The sequence below is a fragment of the Lactuca saligna genome, chromosome 8 (genome assembly GCF_052625555.1).
Source record: "Lactuca saligna cultivar CGN05327 chromosome 8, ASM5262555v1, whole genome shotgun sequence".
Classification (NCBI taxonomy): Eukaryota; Viridiplantae; Streptophyta; class Magnoliopsida; order Asterales; family Asteraceae; genus Lactuca; species Lactuca saligna.
The window spans coordinates 271,977,911-272,000,107 of record NC_136424.1 but is presented as its reverse complement, the minus strand read 5'-3'; positions in this window follow the sequence as shown (position 1 = coordinate 272,000,107).

Genomic DNA, 22,197 nt, shown 5'->3' with positions numbered 1-22,197 from the left:
CATTACATCTCTTACAATTTGTAACATACAATAAAGAAAGTATGGGACTTTCCTGGTAACACATGATAAGTAAACAGAATAGTTTAACCAGTCAGATAACCAACTATACATTTTCACATGAATAAACATGTTTTCAGTGTACAAACTTACTATACTTTAAAATCAGGAAACAATAACCAACTATTAAGAAAATATGGGATTTTCTTGGTGCATATAACATTTCAGAAACAGAAAGGAAACTCGAAACATTTTCACAAACAAAAACCGCTTATGAACTCACTAGCTTTATGCTGATTTTCAAACCGCTTGTGTTCTTAGGTCAACGTTAGAACAGGTACCCGAAGATCCTTTTGCTCGAAGACGGAGTACATGAAGATCCGTTTCATTTTGTTTATATATACTATGTATCACAACTATACAAACTTTACTTTTGAAACAACTGTAAAACTTTTATTATGTAATGTAATGGTTGTTTTGCTTTACTTACTATGTGCATTGGATTTGATACTCAACATGGAGTCAACCCCGGAAATGTTTCCGCCTTCGGTTTTCGGGGTGTGACAGATAATGTGACAATCCGAAAATTTTTCCGTCACGCTAACCCGTTTCACTTAATAAAACCGTTTGTATTTCCAATTTTTCCGTTAACTTTTGAGTTAAGTTAATTATACTGAGACGTTCATTATAATCTTGTGAGTGTCCAAACCATTAGAAATAAGTGAAAACATCCCAAATGTTTATTTGGAAAAGTTATAGTTTCGACCACGTCGGGTTACGACAACTTAATCGAGAACGACTAAAAGCCCCGTTTAACGTCAGTATCAGGTAGCATTCCACCGCGCATCAAACTCAAACCATATTTAAAGGTGAAAGAACTTCATTTGAAGCTTTTTCACACACACACACACACACACACACTCTCTCTCTCTACTCTTTCTCTACAAACTCAATCTTTGTTCCAAAAATCACCCTTTCATGCTCCAAATTGGTATGTAATCCATCCTAGCTTATAGTATAGCACATTTAGCTTTCAAATTCATGTTTAATTCATGAAATAGGACCAAGAACATGTATTTACAGCCCAGGAACAGCCCTAGGCCGCAAACACACATAAATGGGGTTTTGGAGCCCCAAAACCCTTCCAAACCACTTCTGGAGTTTAGATATGACTTAGAGGCTTACAATATTGGACTTAGAACACCAAAACCTTATCATTTGAGGGGTAAACATGAGTTTACGGCCCAAGAATATGCTTGCACCGTAAACACCCTTTCTTAGGCCGTGACCACCTTTTAAGGTGTTAAAATGTCCCTTAAACACCTCCTAAGACTTGGAATAATGTATAGAATCATCCACCATTGTGTTAGGGACCTTAAACATGCAAGAAACCATCCCTAGGGAGATTATGGCTGTAAACCCCCCAAGGAATGGTTCCTGGGCCGTAAACTCCATTGTGGTGGTCAAATGGTGCCCTAACTTTCTTCCATGGCTTGTACATTGGACTAGAAACACTTGGGATTAACTTAGGATCACCAAAACACAATAACAGTGGGTACTTGAGATTTTACAACCGTAAAATCCTAGTTTACTACTGTAAACTCCATAAATGGTCCATATGTTGCTCAAGTTCCCTTCCAATGCTTTAAAACCAAGCCTAGCTTTACCCCACAAGAGTTTTAAGACCATTAAGCACCTAATAACACCCGCAACAAGAGATTACGGCCGTAAAATCATGGGGATATGGTCTTAGGGCCAAAAACTCCCTTAGGAATTTACTCTTGAAGAGAAAACTCCATATTTAGGCCATACACATCGTAGATGCTACCCGGGTCACTCCTAACACTTGAAATAAACTGTTTTCGCGCCTCGGAGTGTACTGTCTTATCAAATTAGTAGTTGAAAGTCTAATTAGATACAATCATGTATCTCTTCATATTAGATAGGAACCTCACGTGTACTCAAGCCCCGAACTGACACATAGCATCCAACTAATACATTTCTCGCCCTGTGAATTCATACCCCTACACTTTTTCCGTGTTTTCAATGTTTTCTGGGGGGGGGGGGGGGGGGAGGGGGATACAAGAAAAAGTACAAGAATATCTTGTACTGAAACTTATTATTTCGATTGTAATGTTTCATTTTTCCATATGCTTTTAACACTGGAAACCGTTTTAACCAACCCTTTAACTTGCAGGGTTAGTTTTCAAACTAATTGTAAAACTCATTATAAAATATTATAATTTATGTTATATTTTATAATTTTACGAAGGATTCATCCTAATCATAAACTAGGATTATTACTAAGAAAATACGTCTAAAACACGCCTTTGGATGGCACCAGAACATCGAAAATACAGATAATTTACGTCTTTGAGTGTGACACAGTTTCGAAAGTAAGTCTAAAATATGTCTTTGGACGGTACCAGAACTTCGAAAATACAGATAATGTACGTCTTTTAGTGTCACCAGAGTTTCGAAAATAACTCTAAAACATGCCTTTCGATGTCACCAGAACTTCGAAAATGCAGCTAGTGTACGTCTCTGAGTGTCACCAGAGTTTCGAGAATACGCCTAAAATACACCTTTGGATGTCACCAGAACTTCGAAAATAAAGCTAGTGTACGTCTCTGAGTGTCACCAAAGTTTCAAAATTTCATCTATTAATATATTCCTCCGAGCGAAAATAGAGTTTTGAAAATGAAATTTATGTTAAGTATAGTAGACATTCGACACTCGTATATAGGATATCCAGGCTTCCAGAATACTTATCTTAATACTACAAGTATGGTAGATACTAGTACATTGCATTCTGAACCAATAACCAACCACCAACTTTCAAGGAAAATAATGGTTTTTCCTAGGATAACAAACTGTTCTTAACTAGATTGTGTAACAAACGGATAACCAAAAATTACTTATAAGAAAATATGGGATTCTCTTGGATAACAACTATTTCAGAAAACTAAAGGAAACTTGTTCATTTTCAAAAAACAAACTGCTTATGAACTCACCAGCTTTATGCTGATTTTCAAACAGCTTGTATTCTCACGTTCACATTAGACAGGTACCCCACGATCTTTTGGAGAAGACGGAGCGTGTAGAAGTCTCATATGTATTTTTTTTAAATGGTGTATACGTATAAAAACTTGTATCACTTGTTTTCAGACAAATGTAAATATTTCTATGTAATGTAATGGTTGTGTTTACTATGCTTGCTATGTACATTGGTTGTGTTACTTAACATGACATCCTCTGCCCCGGAAAGTTTCCGCCATTGGTTTCGGGGTGTGACAGTTTCCATGGAATTGATCTCCATTGGAATGCTCTGTAATGTCTATTGATAAGTCTTTGTAACTTTGTGCATAGTCATTACGAGAGGATCAATGCGTATAAGTTTAGAATCTAACAGATTTCATTAAATGGTAGGAATTTGGAATTCTTACATTTACGATAAAGATTTGGGATTGTGAAATGAGCATCATTGGAATCATGTTCAATTGATCTATTTCACAAACTAAAGATCATAGAAAAACATAGTGTGCATACTTGGTGTATGGCATGACTAGTGTTTAGAAAACATAGTTTACATGCTTGGAGCATGGGATAACTATTGTTTTAATTCATGTATAAAGTTAATTATTTGAAACATTATACAATGAATAATGAGTAATCAATATGGTGTTTGAATAAAAGGTGTGCTATTTACTCTAAAAGGTGCTTGGGACCATAGAGGATTAATATTATTCTTTTGTTTCACTTTGCATGTTTTGACTTCCAGAATAACTAGGTTATTCTTTCCGAATGACTAAGTTATTCAAACCATCCACATTCGATAATACGTAGGAAGTAGGTATTAAGGCAAGAATGTCATGGATCAGGTTTGTAGATGTCCAAGGTAGTGGACATAGTAGGAGTTACTACAACATTCAAGAGTACTCCTAGAATAGGGATTTGAGTATTGGATTCAGCCCATGCTCATTTGAATCACTTCATGGATTTTATCACGAGTGATCATGAGACGATAATATCTTATATTATTCAAACCTAGAGATATGAATTGTTACCTATGCGTTGGTTAACATTGATTGCACGAAAACACATTTGGTAACTAGATGTTATAAAATATGCCTTTGTGTATGATTCAACAAGTAGTAGAACAAGCACAAGAGTTGAAGTTTATCCATTGCTTTTACCCTTGGAGGGATAAAACCGATATTTGTCGGCCCCTTGAGGATTCGGTGATGACAAACGTAAGCGCTCGGCCAGGCCTGGACTAATTTGATATTTTCAATTAGTCAGTCATCATAAATCGGAAATCGGGAAACAACAAATGGACAGAGAGAATGATTATAATCCATGTCTCAGTCCATATGATATTTAGAATGGAGGAATATATGATCCCTTCTAATGGACATGTCATTGATTTGTTTAGAGTTCAACAATGGCTTTTAAGAGCTACGATTGCCAGTCGGGATCTTGGAGTCATACTTGAATAATAGTTTTAGAGTTATCCAAGTGGGGGACTGTTGGATTAGGTGTCTAAGCCCATAACTATTATTGGTATGTATTCGACCCGAGAGTAGCATGGTCCATTTGGGATGCATATCATCAGGACAATTTGTTAGGATGGACTTTTGAGAGAAGGTTATTTATAGTTTATTACTATATTATAAGTTATAATATATTCATATAAAATCATATTTTTTAATTAGTGTTGATCAAGAATTAATTTGGAATCAATTTAGTCGTCAAAAGAGACTAATGAAATCTATGGGGACTAATTATGGTAATTAGTTATACTTATATGTGTTGGGCTTATGATCCATGTTGGACCAAGTTTGTGTATGGACCAAGCTCTGACATACACGCAAGACTCATCTTCACTTCTCGAAGAGCCAAACTCTTTGACCTTCTCATCAAAACAAAGATTCTAGTTACAAGATGCTTGTTTTAATCCATAAATGGATTTCTCAATCTTGCATACTCTATTAGGGTATTCTGCACTGACAGAACCCTCTAGATGATTAATGTACACATCCTCAGCCAACTTTCCATTAAGAAAATCAGTTTTGACATCCATTTTCCATATCTCATAATCATGACGTGTAGCAATGGCTAGCATAACCCTAATAGACTTAATCTTTGCTATCAGTGAGAAGGTTTCATCATAATCAATACCATGAGTCTGAGTAAAATCCTTCGCAACTAGTCGAGCCTTATAAGTGCACTTTTCCTTCCATGTCGGTCTTCTTTTTGAAGATCCATTTGCACCTGACTGTTTTACGGTCTGGTACATTGTCAACCAAGTTCCAAACTTGATTGTCATACATGGATTGTATCTCGTTGTCCATAGCCTCCTTCCATTTTGCAGACTCTGGGCCTACCATGGCTTCCTTAACACTGCTAGGTTCATCCAAATTTACCAGTGTACTATCGCTGATAAATGTATTACCTTCCATAGTAATATGAAAACCATAATAAAATGCAGGTGTATTCCTAACCCATGTGGAGCGCCTCAGAGGTACAGACTCGTCAGCTGGCTCAACAAGAGTTTCCTCCTCAGGTTGATTGATAGTGTCTGAGGTTCCTTCACCAATTGATTCTTGAATTTCTTCAAGGTTAATTTGCCTCCCACTGTCTCCTTGGTTTATAAACTCTCTCTCACGAAAGACCCCTCTTCTTGCTACAAAGACCACATTCTCATTAGCTTTGTAGAAGAGGTAGCCGATGAAAATACACCTTTCACTTCGGGGTTCAAGCTTATCATGAGTTTCTCGCCTCACGAAAGCCTCGCAACCCCAAATCTTGATTTGTTCCAAATTAGGAACCTTCCCAGTCCACATCTCATGAGGTGTTTTGGTAACCTTCTTTGTAGGGACTATATTAAGGATATGGGTGGCAGTCTCTAAGGCATACCCCCAAAAAGAGATTGGTAGCGAAGCTCGACTCATCATAGAGCGAACCATGTCTAACAAGGTTCGATTACGCTTCTCAGCTACACCATTTCACTGTGGTGTCTTGGGAGGGGTCAATTGTGAGACAATCCCACACTCCTTAAGATAGTCAAGGAACTCGGTACTAAGATAGTCACCACCTCCATCGGATTGAAGCATCATAATGTTCCTGCCCAATTGATTTTCTACTTCCTGTTTAAATTCCTTAAACCTTTCAAAGGTTTCGGACTTATATTTGATTAATTAGACATAACCATATCAACTCATTAATAAAAGTCACATAATACCGATTAGCATCCCTTGTGGCCGTTTTTAATGGTCCACATACATCAGTATGTATTAGATCGAACAAACCCGCACCCCGTTCACAAGTACTAGTGAAGGGTGATTTTGTCATATTTCCAAGTAGAAAGGATTCACAACTATCATCCGATTTAAGGTCAAACGATTCCAAGACTCCATCCTTTTGAAGTTGGCCTATGCGTTTGTTGTTTACATGTCCAAGACGACAATGCCACAATGTTGCTTTATCTAGGCTAGTAGAAGAATCAATATACAACACATTATTTCCTAAGTTGTCTACAATCAACATAGTTTCATACACACCATCACAAGGTAATGCTTTAAAATAAAACACATTATTAAAGAAAACATCAATACCACCACATTCATTATCAAACGAAAAGGTAAAACCTTGTTTGTACAAATCATGAAAGGAAATAACATTCCTCACCATTTAAGAAGAGTACACACATTTATTCAAATCTAATTTTCACCCATTATTCAACAAAAAAGTATAAAATCCAATCTTGGAAACAGGTGAAGCCTTCCTATTCCCCATGATTAAGTTTATCTTCCCGTGCTCCACATCCTCAATTCTTCTTAGGCCCTGCAAATCAGAACATATGTGAATACCACATCCTGTATCAAGCACCCAAGAGTTATAATTTGGTGAGTTATTAGACAATATTGTGTAAATACCTGCGTGGGTGGGTTTCACTTTCCCATCCTTCAGATACTGCAAGTATTTAGGGCAGTTTCGCTTCCAGTGCCCCTTGTCCTGGCAATAGTAGGAGTCAGCATCCTTGGGAATGGCAGAAGGAGTGACAAAACCGCTCTTGGTCCTTGATGAGGAGCCTTCAAGAGACATTCCCTTGGTACCCTTTGAAGGGGACTTCCTCTTTTTCCCTTTGCCTTGCCCGATAGCTAAAACAGGGGTAGATGTTGGAGTAGGAGTAGTAGAGGTAACAACCGACTTGCCCTTAAGACCCGTTTCAATGGTATTCAAGAGTTCTTGAAGCTTGATAAGAGTAACTTCCTCCTTGTTCATATGATATGTCATACGAAATTGGTCATAGCAAGAAGGTAAGGAGTGCAAAATGATGTCAATTACCAACTCCTCAGGGAAGTTCACGTTTAGCTTGAGCAGACAGTCCACATACCTTTGCATCTTTTGCATGTGGCCCGTGACAATTTCACCATCCTTCATGCGGGTTGTTATCATGGAGGAGATTATTTCATACCGCTCCTGACGAGCACTCTGATGGTACCTTTCCATCAGGTCTTGGTGCATCTCAAGAGGGTAGAAGTCCTCATAGGACTTTTGGATTTCGGCTGTCATCGTGGCCATCATGATGCATGCCTCCTTAGTATCATATCTCATGTGTCCTGAATTCAACGATCTCGTCAGGAGTAGCAGTGGACTCATAAAGCTCCTTTAACTCCTTATTGAGGACGTATTCTTTGTCCTCATAACGAGTAACCATCCTGATGTTCCTAATCCAGTCCATGAAGTTGGAACCATCAAAGATGACTCTCCCACAAAGATTCATGAGAGAGAAAGAGCCAATTGGGTTAGAGCCCGAAGCATTAGTGTTAGAAGACATCTGAAAGAAGAAAGCAAGTTTAGATTAGATATATAGATTCCTTAATAAGACACCCAAATGTAATAATAAGGCTAGGATCCAATCACAATATATTATACTTAGAAGAGCGATGTCGTAATCTAACTAACAACATATTTGAAAGTTAGGTGAATGACGATTCACCGATTTCCACCATGAAAAATGAAATGAATTATTAGGTTTTAATTGGATTTGAATTCCTAGATTCATTTGAGATTCATTGAACTTTTCAATGGCATGTATAAATCTCGATTGTACCCTTCAAGTTTTGTGACTGGGATGCCGAGGATCACAAAACAAGGTGTGAATAACCATGCTAATTCACTTGGTACCCTTAATATTATCAATTAATCAATGTTCCGGTTAACCACACATGCTCCACTGATCTATGACAAACATTAAGTCACCCTTCGTGATCCTTACTAGTCCAAGTTGGTGTGTTGGTTAACCACAAACGCACCACCAACGACTTGGTAAGGTACAATGTGTGAATTCCATGGACTAGCACCATGTTCACATTTTTCCTAAAGTAACTAAGATTGGGAATTAAAAAAAAATGTTTAGTTACTTTATAATAATAATTATACTTTTAATGAGAATTTAAAGTCATTGTCCTACCCATTCGGCTAACGACCCTCCACCTATCAAGGAAGCGGTGGGTGAGAGTGGACACCCATTAAGCTGTCATTTTATAGGCAACAACCATATACCCCCCCCCCCCCCCTTATAGACCGACTTCGTGAATGAGGCCTACTAACGGTAAGACGACTTATTCTTATACATATATATAATAATTAACCATTAATGTTATAAATAGTATGAGTGTTGAATTTTAACTATTAAAACTCTAAGGGTTGGAATTAAAGTTAATTAAAGTGTGTGAAACTTTACAAATAACAAAACTTGAGGAAAAGTTTTGTAGCCATCCACAACTTTTCATTTAATAACTTATGAACTAAGGGTTCATAAAAATGAAGACTCTTCATTTTATGTAACTTATCTGTTTTAAATGTGTGTTTAAAAGAGGTGCCTTTGGATATCTATAACTTGAGGACAAATTATTGTTGGATTAGTGTCTAAGTCCATAACTATTTTGGTATGTACTTGACCCGATGGTGCATGGTCCTTTTGGATTGCCTTCATCAAAGCAACTTGATAGGATGAATTATGGAGAGAGAGGATTAATTATGATTTATTAATATATTATGAGAATAATATATTAAAGGAGAAATCATATTGGTTAATTAATATTAGTCAATAATTAATTTAGAATTACTTTTGTGACCAAAAGACATTAATTAAACTTAAAGGACTAGAACTGTCAATTGTATGATAGTTGAATATTGGGCTAATGGACTCAATATTAGAGGGGTGGACGAACTCTATGGGAAAACCCATTAGAAATCGTCCTAAGCCTCTAAGGAGGGAGTCCATGGGTTGCTTAGGGCTTAAACCGTAAAATTAGGGTTTCCTTGTTAGATAACCCTAATAGCCTCACTATTTAAGGATCCCTAGAGCACCAAAAATGTTGACAAGAGTTTCCTTAGGGTTTCCACACGTTTTTGGGTGCCTCCTCTGTTATCATTCTTCATCCTCTTGCTCTTGGTGTTTCTGAGCCATTAGAGGAGTGACACTTGTGACTCTAAGCTTTCTAAAGCCATTACCAGGAGGATTTGAGTTGTTATTACTATATAACAACAAAAGGTATGTATTCTATTTTTATATATGAATTTCGAAAATAATAGTAGCATGCTAGGTATCTTTGTGTGTTCATAAAGTTGTATAACTAATAATGAAAACATAGATCCAACTCTAGGGTTGCATGCACACATATGATTGTTTGTATAAAACCCATCAGTGGTATCAAAGTGAATGGTTTTTGTTTTTAGTTAGCTTTTATTCAAATGTCTAAACTTGACATATTAGGGTTTATGCCTAATAAACCCTGAAGGCTACGTAATTTTTGCAATTAGGATTGCAAAACCCTAGCTGGCGATTTTTGCTAGGGTTTCCCAAATCCTTTCCTTAGCCTCCAATATTTTGAAATCTAGGGTTATCCAACCCTTGGATTTCAAAATTACCTCGTTCCCCAAGGTTAGATCCTAAATTTTAGGGATTCGGATAATCCCATATCTTGTAATTATCTTTTAATTGTTAAATATGGTAATTAAAGATCTTGAATTATCCCATCCCTTATTTTCCAGATTTAGAGAGGGATTCAAGGGATTAGGATATGTTAAATGTATAAATGGTAATTATCCTCAGGATCTAGATAATCCCTTCTGATTTAATAATTTAAATTAATTGTTTATTTTATGGTAATTATTAAATTAAGAGTTTTAATATTTAAAATTTTAATTTAAATGTCTTAAATTCGAAAATTTTAATTGAGATTAAAACCTAATTGTTTTGAAGAGTTTCAAAACTTGCCCTCAAGTTTTGGAATTTAAATTGTTGATTAAAAGTTAATTTTGAAAGTCTAAATTCCAAAACCCTAATTTTGAAAGGTTCAAATTACACCCTTATGGTTTTATTAAATTAATTAAGTGTATAATTAAAAGAAAGTTAATAAATCCATAATGATTTTGGTTAATTAAAAGTATAATTTAAACCACCTAGTATTTTAGAAGTGTAAAATACACCCTTATACTATGTATAACATTAAAAGTTTAATATTATATCTGTCTAACTAAAATGCTAGTCTTACCGTTAGTAGGCCTCATTCACGAAGCCGATCTATAAGGGGGTATAAGGTTATGGCCTATAAAATGGTCATTTAATGGGTATCCACTCTTACCCACCGCTTCCTTGATTGGTGGAGGGTCGTTAGCCGAACAGGTAGGATAGGGCAAACCCTTTCCATTAAAAGTATAATGAAGTATAAAGTAACTAAAAGTTTTACAAAATTCTCAATCTTAGTTACTTTAGGCAAAAGTTAATTGATGCAATTCCATGAAATTACACTTTGTGCCCTTGCGAAGACGTTAGTGGAGCGTGTGTGGTTAACCGGCACACTAAATGGTTCTAAGAAAAGGTAGCAAAGGGTGACTCGATGTTTGTCATAGTTCGATGGAGCGTGTGTGGTTAACCGGCACATCGAATAGGTGACTGTAACATGTAGGGGCACCATGTAAGTTTGCATGGTTATTCACACCCACTTTGTGATCCTCGGTATCCCAGTCACAAACTAGAGGTGGCATATCGAGATTTAAACATGTCATTGAAAATTTCAATGAATGTCAAAGGATTTAGGAGTTTTCATTGATTTAAAACTTTTTTTTTTTTGTTTTTCATGGTGGAAATTGGTAAATCTTCATTTACCTACCTTTAAATATTCTACAACTAGATTACGACATCCCTTTTCTAGGTTGTAGCGTATTGTGTTGGGTCCTAGCCTTAATATCTCATTTGGGTGATTTATTAAGGACTCACTCAATCAACTAACTTGAATTTAGTTTCTCCCATTTTGTAGATATCAAAGTACGACAACTATGGTATTCCCAAATCCCGTGGAACAAGCTTTCCACATGAAGATGATATTCCACGATTCGATCGAGGAACAAGAGATCATGCTTCACTTCCTCCACCTCCTCCAATTATTCTCCATAACCCACAAGTTCGAAGGCTTGAAAAGTTCAAGCTCACTCAAGCCCCTTTTAGTAAGTAAACATGGGAAACCTGTGTGTGTACATGTCTTAGAGATGAAATCACACATTGAAAGGTAAAGGATGTTGGGTGTCGAGATTTCAAGTAAGTTGGCTGGGTTCTTTAGTCACTTCCTGAATCATATAGTGAGTTCGCAAGAGAGTACTATATGATGGATCATGACGTGACCCTCATTGATTTGACCTATTTGCTTATAGCTGCTGAATCAGAAATGATTTGGCGAGCTGGTCGAGCAAATTTGTCTGGCAAATCAAACTCCCAAACTTCAACGGATATTAAAAATGGTGACATTAAAGATCCAGAAAAGGTAGATTCTGAGATAGTGCCATGTACCATTCCAAAGGAATCCATTTGTTTTTATTGCAAAGAGAAGGGGCATTGGAGGCAAAGCTGTCCTATTTTCCTAAGAGATCTAACAGATGGGAGAGTCAAAATGTATGGCTCTACTTTAGTAAATTCCATCAACTAACACTTTTAAGTTCCTATTCTAGATTGTTGATACATGATGTGATAAGTTTACATTTTGATGTTTTGTAGGATCGAAGAAAAGAAAGGAAGCTTAAGGGAAGAAGTGAGCTGAATCTAATCGTGAAGAAATGGATTTCGATCGCTTTGATTGAAGATTAGATTCTTAAGCTACTACTTGGAGTTAGAATAGATTACTTACGAATATGTAACAACATAGTTTTTCAATGAATTGCATTGTAAGGACAAATTTTTCCGCAATAAAATAAAATATTGATTTTATATTATTTATTTATCCTCGCGATCGCATGTATGAAAAATTGATGTTTTGAATATTTCTATTATTAACAATAATGGATTTGATTCTTAATTATGTGGAAATGTCGAGAATTTACCAAATAGGGAGAGTTTCTCATCACCCAAGTTTCAATTGGACAGAAACTTGGAATCATGCAACTTGGTTGCATGATGAATGAGAAATTTCATATTTAGAAATTAGACTAATTCGTTGACAAACTGTCAAGTGAAGGACTAGGAGATCGAGTACACAAAGCTGTGTGTTGATCAAGTCCACCACAAGAGTAACAAAGATATTCGTCATGATTTACTAAAGGTTTAGTAAATATGATTATACTTATAAGATTAAGTGTGATACTGAATTGATTGAAAGAGTTTGAATCAATAGCAGAACGAATAAGAAGAATCAACTAGAAGAAAGATAAAAGTTTCTCTATTCTAAGAAGAATGGAGAGTACCTTTTATTATGTTTTATGATAGGTCTCAATGATTAAGAACCATATCTCAATTGATTCTCTAAGTGAGTCTTAGTATAATTGTATGTCTGAGAGGAGGAATCAAGAATTGTAGAAATGGTTAAATCACGTAGTCAATCATACTTCGTTCCAAAAACAAGTCTTAGAGTTAAGATTGTGACATTAAGTGACAAGTCTTAAGAAGGTTTATAACATTCACAAAATGTGGAAAGTTGTGATGTCTTGGATAAGACAAAGACCAACTAGGACCAATTTTGTGAAGTGTTTTGTCTTAATAAAAGCTACACTAACTCTTGAATATTTGTTTGTCGAGAAATGTTTATTAACAAGAGAATCTTATATGTCAAGGAGTCAGTGGGAGTCTTAATGGTCTTGAAAGGTTTCAAGAACAAATCAAGAATAAACCTTATCGATCATCACTAGCACATGACTTGAGGTTTATAACCTATTGTGTTGACGTTATTTTGTTTCTGTGCCATTCCAATTGAGTTAATTATGCATGTGAGTTCTATGAGTTGTCATTTGAATGCATAAAAGGCAAGGACCTTGATCAATGAAAAGTACATTGATAAGAAAGGGTGAGCTGCTTAACTGCTTGGAAGACATGGTAGGCACTCGTGTTACCATAAGGCAAGAAATCAAGATTAAGAGTTCGGTCCATATGAGTTTGGATTTGTCGCAAACTTTGGTTTTGACAAATTCGCATGGATAGGAACGCATACACCATTAACATCTAAGTGTCATAAGATTCCCTCCATCATGAAAATGACTGTGAGGAAATGCTTTCACTAAGAGAGATTTTTAGAAGATAGTGATTGTGAAAATTCCATTCTTAAATTCGATTATGGTTACGGTATCCCTTTCCATGATTCGAATTGTGAGATTTGGCAATTAGTGTAAACTATTTAGAGACACATATGAGCTATCTAAGGCAAATGTGTATAAGCTTAGACAAAGGATTATCAAAGCGTTAGGTATTAGAAATATGAACTTAAGAAATTCAATAGGTATTGTTTTTCTGGAAGTTAAGCTGTTTTCTGAATACATGCCAAAGCTAGTGGGAGCATAAGAGTTATGCTTATATGATAATAATCATCATGATAGTGGGAGCATAAAATTTGTGCTTGTATGATTATTATGGCAAGTATTGCAAGTTAGCAATATTAATTATAGAAAACAAGAGTTATACTTTGCAAAGTCGCAAGGGTTGAAAAGTTGTTTTGCTATAATTAAGGGAGAGAATATTATGCTTCATTTCAAATCTAAAGGCTTAGGTTGTGGAATGTTAATAAATTTAGTCAAGGATACATAATGCGTTCTTAAAATTTCGATTATGATTATGGCATCCCTCTTCATAGTTCGAATTCTGAGAACGTGACACATTAAATGTTATGACAGAAGATTGATAAGGTATCGTATCTTTATGTAAGACATTACGCGTCGTGTCCCATATGCTTTGGGTATAGGATCGATTGCAAGTGCTATAATATTTGACCATTCTAAAATTTTCCAAATGTCTAGCGCATTTAGAGGGAAAGATGACAAGAATCGGTTTTGACTAAGATAATTAAACAACTATCAAAGGACGATCCAAAGCTCGCTGGGAATTTGTCGCTTGTGAGTAGTTGGAAGTATGGTATTGGATGGAACATATCAATATTATTATGAATAGATAAGATTCTATTAAGAATGAGTTGTCATATGGCAAATATGGAAATGTTTCCATATTGGGAGTTGGATATTGAGAATCTATATCTAGATTAGAAACTTTTATGTAAGAAAGGATGTTCAAAGGAATGTACTTTGAGACATCATATCTATAGAATTGTTTCTTATAGAGATTGGCCAAGTCTTGATGATTTTGAGCTATGACTTTACGAAAGAATCATTGCATAAAATGTTAGAATCTAGCATAAGTAACAAGAATTTGATATTCTTACACTTGTGATAGGGATTGGGAGTTGTGAAATGAGCTTGATTGGAAATGTGTTCATTTGATGTATTTCACAAAGAAAGGACCACAGGTAAAAATTGTGTGCATGCTAAGAGCATGGGACAAGTGTAGTAAAAAATTCAAGTAAGAAGTTGATTACCGGAAACAACAAATAATGAGTAATCGATATGGTGGTAAATAAAAGGTGTTTTATTTATACTCAAGGGTTTGGGATCATATAGGATTAGTATTATTCTTGTGTTTCACTTTGCATGTTTTGACTTCCTAAATAATTAATTATTTCAGAATAATCGAATTATTTGAACGGACCACAGTCGTTCATATGTTGGAAGTAGGTATGAATGAAGATTGTCGTGAATTGGTGTGTGGATTGTCTAAAGTGTATTAGACATAAGCAACTATTTGCTACAACGTTCATGAGTGCTTATGAATATGATTTGAGCATTGGATTAAACCCACGCTCACTTGGATTACTTCATGGATTTTATCATGAGTAATTGGTGTGACGATAATATCTTATATTCTTGAAACTAAGATATGTGAGTTGTATCTTGCGAGTCGGTTACACATTGATAATATGTAAATGTACCAGTAAATTGGTGTCATAAAACATATTATTGTGTGTGATTCGGTAAGTGAGTGCAAGCAAGAATTGAATCAAAGTTATTCGTTCCTTTTATCCAAAGTAGGATGAAAGCGATATCCATGGGCCCCTCTAAGATTTAGTGATGACACCTAAGCACTTGGCCAAGCCGGGACTAATTTGATGTGTTCAATTGTAGTCTGTTGTCAGTCTTCATAAATCGGAAATCGGGAAACAACACATAGACAGAGAGAATGATTTAAATCCATGCCTCAGTTTATACAATATCTAGAATGGAGGAATATATGATCTCTTATCTAAAGGACGCGTATCTGATAAGATCAGACTTGATAATGACTTTTGAAAGCTACGATTGCGGATCAGGATTTGAAGTCATATGCATAATAGTTATTATACTTATCCAAGTGGGAGACTGTTGGATTAGTGTCTAAGTCCATAACTATTTTGGTATGTACTTGACCCGATGGTGCATGGTCCTTTTGGGTTGCCTTCACCAAAGCAACTTGATTGGATGAATTATGGAGAGAGAGAGGATTAATTATGATTTATTAATATATTATGAGAATAATATATTAAATGGGAAATCATATTGGTTAATTAATATTAGTCAATAATTAATTTAGATTTTATTTTGTGACTAAAAGACATTAATTAAACTTAAGGGACTAGAACTATCAATTGTATGATAGTTGAATATTGGGCTAATGGACTCCATATTAGAGGGGTGGATGAATTCTATGGGAAAACCCATTAGAAATTGTCCTAGGCCTATAAGGAGGGAGTCCATGGGTTGCTTAGGGCTTAAGCAGTCAGATTAGGGTTTAGATAACCGTAATAGCCTCACTATTTAAGGATCCCTAGAGCACCAAAAACGTGGACAAAAGTTTCCTTAGGGTTTCCACATGTTTTTGGGTGCCTCCTCTCTTATCATTCTTCATCCTCTTGCTCTTGGTGTTTGTAAGCCATTAGAGGAGTCACTTGTGACTCTAAGCTTTCTAAAGCCATTACAAGGAGGATTTGAGTTATTATTGCTATATCACAACAAAAGGTATGTATTATATTTTTATATATGAATTTCGAAAATTATAATAGCATGACAGGTTTCTTTTTTGTGTTCATAAAGTTGTATAACTAATAGTGATAACATAGATCCAACTCTATGTTTGCATGCACACATAGGATTGTTTGTATAAAACCCATCAATTATGGACTCCATTAAAGCACATAAATGATCAAGAATTAATCCTAAACAATTCAACAAATAATTCCTATGATCTTCTAAATTCATAAGAACATGAACATGATCATCAAAGTTTCAAGAATTATATGAACACATGTGACAACTGTCAATTCAGGTCATTCTCGGACTCATGCATCTTTATAAAAAACCATTCATGCACAACATGCCATGACCTAGCAGTATAAATTAGGTCAAAAATCTTGCATAAACTAGGATCCAACTAAGGTCTAGGACTAATATACTTGATACTTACAATTCTACTAAGTTGCTTAGCTACAATAGGAAATGCCAATACTATAATTAGAATAAAGCTTCAAGCTTTGTTATAATTGAAATAGGGTATACAACTCTAAAAATAAATTAAAACATTCTAATTATACTTCAACATGTTGTTGAATATCAAACAATATTCCAAAAACCCTAAAGAGCTAAAAATCCAAATTTATAAATCTTAAAGCTTAAAAACTTTATAAAATTTGGCTATAAACTTCCTAATATCAAATTTTATTAATCAAATTATGGATTATACCAATGAAATAGAAATATAAATTACAAGCATTAATCATAATTTATTTGTTGAAAACAAGATTTTTAAATAAATCAAATTGCTTAATAAACATTTTATAAAAATGAATGTTTTTATATAAAATATAAGAGGGAAGTTTATAAAGTTTAAAATTTAGGAGAGAGGAGGCCTAAATGCATGCATGAGCTGGCCATCCCCTCTCCCCATGCACTCTCTTCCCAAAACTCATGATTAAACTCAAACCCACACTCCATCTCTTCTCTCTTCACTCTCTTACACTCCACTCTTCACACACTTCACTCTCTTCTTCCCTCTCTCTAAACTCACGAAAATCCTCTCAATCCTCTGCAAAATTTCCAGATTTTGAAGCCCTTGAAGTGTACTTACTTCTCTCAAGGTCAAAACCAAGGTAAATAACAACATCTTCTTCCATAGTTTCATGGTTAAACCTCTTTTTCTTCTTAGTCTTCTCTACTTTTCGGATTCTATGCCTTTCCATGGCTAGAAATCTTTATTCTCCGCTTGTGGTTTGTAGATTCTCACCATAACACAGTGCATGTGTTTGAAATGGTGAAAATCCGGGATCAAACCCATGCAAGGAGTGAAAAAGATGCACATATGATCATGTGACATCAAAATCTAATATTTCATGTTCATCTCCATTTCTTTTATGTTCATGCATGACCAAAAGAATTTAAACCATTTCTAGTACATCTTGGATGCTCATTCATTCCATGCATGTGTTAGAAATCGGATCTTACCAAAGGCATGCATGATGTTCTTGTTGAAATACCCTAATAATGCACACAAACAAACATGCAATCTGCCAGATTACTTTGTTCGACTTTGAACGGCCATAACTCAGTCATTTCTTAACCAAATCATGATATTCTTTTTCTATTGGTTAGTTCCATGAGTTAACTTTCAAACCCAACTGATCTCACTGTAAAATATTAAATATCCGATTTTTGGAAGATTTTACAAAAAGGTTGCGCATACAGCTCTTTTTCTGTGATCACTATTTTTATCTTGCTTAAACAATGGCCTTAAACCCAACCATAAATCTGAGGAAAAATACCTTAGAAACTTAACATCTCTAGTGAATGATGGTTGAAATTTAGTGGCTTAAAACCTCACTGAATAGGCTACACAAATTCATGAACTTCAACCACATCTACACTTCATGCATTATTGCATGCAACTTTTCTTAAATTGTTTGGAATCATTACCCTCATTTCTCTTCTGAATACATTTTTAACATTTTTGCTTTTGAAAGCCCTTTCATGCATGAGATAATTTGGAAAATTTCAAGAGCTTTTGTTATTACTTTGCTTTATTAGAATTATTGCTAAAACAAAAGGCATAAATCATATAAAATACTTCCAGAGGTCAATAAATCCTAAATAAATTCATTGATGATCCTTATAGGGAATAGTGACCCCTCACCAAATTTAAGCAATTTTTGTTACTGTTTCATATGATTTATAATTTTATTTTGTTTTGGGCATGATAAATTACAAAACCACTTTAGAGGATGTGAAAATTGTGTCTAACAATTTTCGCATACCTTACCTATGATGGGTGACTCCAGAAAATAATTTCAAGATTTTTCATCATGTCTAGCTATTTTCCCCAATTTTTGGTAATTATAATGGTCTAAAAATGGGAAAAAAAGTTCTAATTATCCAAAATTCATGAAAATATACCAGGATATCATATTATATAGTAGGAGGTTACATAAAAATATTTAGGATTTTTCTCTACTGTAAACTATTTTTCTCTTATTTTCTAAAGTTAATTGCACTAAAATACACTTAAATACACATAAATACCCAAAACCAGTTTATACATTATGGAAACCACTTTTGATATTTTTCCCAGGTTATTTACACTGTAAATAATGTTACAAAAATTTATGGTGATTTATTTTAACTGTTTAATATTATTTCTTTAATTTATGACTATTTAAAGGAATAAAACAAGGAAAAATAGAAATACCCACTGAAAAATATCTTTCATATTTTTCCCAGCCTATTTATGTATAATAACAATTAAATAAAAAGTTTGGATAATTTTGGAAACTTTTTTCTATTTATTTCAATTTTTATTGGAATAAATGCCCATAAATCATAAAATATAATTAAACAGCTTAAAAATCCATTTTTATATTTTTCCCAGCTTAGTATTGTGCTTAGTATTGTGCAATAACAATTAAATAAAAAGTTTGAGAATTTTTATCCCTCGAATGCTATTTTTCGTGAATTTATGTTTTTATAGAGACTTAAAATTTGGAAAATCAACCTTCCAAGGTTGTAATTAATCGCACGACTTGTAAAATTTCAATATTTCAGCAAAAGTGTAACCAATTGATATAAAATCCAATACTAAAACATAAATTGGCATTTCCCTATATGTAGAGTTTAGTATATTAGCATTAGATTTCGACATGGAAACTCACTAGTGTGTGTGTGTTTGATGTCGTAGGATCCCGGTAGTAAGACGTTGGTGCATCCCGAAGTACCGCTTGTGCCTACCCAAAACATCGTGAGTATTCACGCACTCCCTTATTTTCGGTTTTTATGTTTTGGGGTGGAAAGCATGTCCAGAAAAACTATTGTTTGCATGATATATTTAAATTATTTATTATCAAACTTGATTGCTATTGTATTGCTATGTATCTTTATGTATGTTTATGCAACACGGAACATGAGAACTTATCGTACTAAGGCCCTTCCCTTATCTCTAACCATTAACTCTTTGAGCCAATGGTCATTATGGATAGCGCTATTAGGAATTGACAACTCCTCACTCACCCGAATCGCTGGAGTGCATGATACCATATTCATCTATGGAACGATAAGCATAGATCTTGATAGTGATTCAGTCATAGGTTCGGTTGAGACTCATTGTTTGCTCATACACATACAAACTTGTTTCTCGTTATAGCAATAAACTTGTATTCCTTAATAGCAATCAACTTGTTTATCATTAAAGCAATGTACTTGTATTTACGAAAAGCCTTGTTGTACGCTCGATTTTATAAACTTGTGAACTCACCAACTATTTTCATAGTTGACGCTCATTTTACATGCTTTTTCAGGAAATAATTAGTAAGTAGATGTAAGGATTCATCATCATAGAGCATGCTGCATCGTGTTTAAGCTATTATGAAGTTATATTTTGAACAATGTTATTTTGAAAAACCTGTATTTTGTTTCTTTTGAAGCTATGGGTTGTAAACTTTAAATGCTGCTATGGTGATGTATCTTTATCTTTTGCAATGAAACCGTTATCGCTGTCATATCTTGCGTTTCCGCTTTAGCGGGGTGTGACAACACATACACATCATGAAATTTTGATACAAGCTATTGTAAATGGATTAGAACAACCATTACACCAACTAAAACAAGTTTTAAAAGACCAGAATAGTTTAGGGTAATGTTTCAAGTTCATTTCTAGTAGCTAAAGTCGAAAATTTGCATTCTGAGGCTTCTACTTGCTGAGTGCACGATCCTACTCGTCGAGTAGGATGAATTGGTCATGAACTCGGCGAGTCCCCCCATGGACTCGGGGAGTTCATCATGCAGACAGTAAGAATATCAATTTTTTTCACTATTTTGCATCAAGTATCAAACAAACAAGCCTAGGCTCTGATACCACTGTTGGGTTTTGAGCATTCTAACACTTCCTAAGTGTACATGAAACCCTAATAAACCTTGGATCTATGTTTGTTTAAGGTACATGGAAAATATTATTTTCCAAGGTCTATAACCTATCTAGCATGGCATGGGGTACTTTTAAACATAAAAGAACTAAATGAATTACATACCTTTTATTGATTGTTGATCCCTTGGAGTTTGAGAGACAAGCACCAATATTGTGAATGCCTCAAGTGGAAATCACAAATCACCACAAACTTGGAAAATATATGAGAGAGTATACTAACTCTTAAAATTCGGCCACCACTATTACACACACACTAGGGTGGTTTTTCATGCAACATAAGCTTGTTTATATAGTGTGCATGGTTAAAGTTCAACCCTAATAACCCATGTCTTTTCCTCTTCCAAGGATACATGGGTTAAAGCTCCATGGATCATCCATGGACTTCCATATAAGCTTAGCCCATTAACAAATGAGTATTAGCCCACACCATATAAATGTAATAGCCCATAATTTAATTAGTCTTCCTTTTAATCACTAAATTAATTCATAATTGATTCAAGATTAAAACTAATTAAATATTATGACTTTATATCAATATATTATAACTTATAATATATTAATAAATCATAGTATACAATTCTCATAAAATTATCCATAAATAGTTTGGGTGAAGTGCAACCCAAATGGACCATGCCGGGTCAGGTCAAGTATATACCAAATAAGTTATGGACTTAGACACCTTATCCAACAGATTCATGTATATAACAAGTTAAAGGTAGTGTATTTACGATTTGAAGGCAAATAGGGGTGCTTTCGGCCCAAAACACTTAAGTGTTCTCGATGTTCTTGAGGATATTGAAGATCTAGACTCAAAAAGATGAATTTTATAGATGAATTCAAGAGTGAATCAAGGAGAAGAGATGTATTAATCCACAAAGGGAAGGAATCACTTACATTTTTGGATATTTCGAAGCAAAACCTTAAGATCCTTGGGAGACAAATCGAGTTATAGGCTTGGAAGTGGTAAAAAGTGATTGAAAATGGCCAAAGTTTATATATATAACATGGATTTTACGGCCACCATGAGTTTACGGCCGCAAACTCATGGTCCCTGGCCGCAAACTCCTCATTTGAGGGTTTGTTTCTTGTGTGATATATTACAACTCTAGTTGGCACTTCCTATCACCATTTCCTTTAGTGTATTGAGCTCAGAATACTCACACAGACTCCAAACAGTGCTAAAAGTTAGCAGAAACAAGTTTGACTTTGATTGAAGTGAATGGTTTGTACAAGATAGAAATTTCGGGTTGTCACATCATCCCCCCGTCAGAAAGAATTTCGTCCCAAAAGTAGAATTTAAGCAATTAGTGTTACAAATAACTAAGCAAAAACATGAGGATATTTGAATGTCATTTGATCCTGGCGTTCCCAAGTGAATTCAGGTC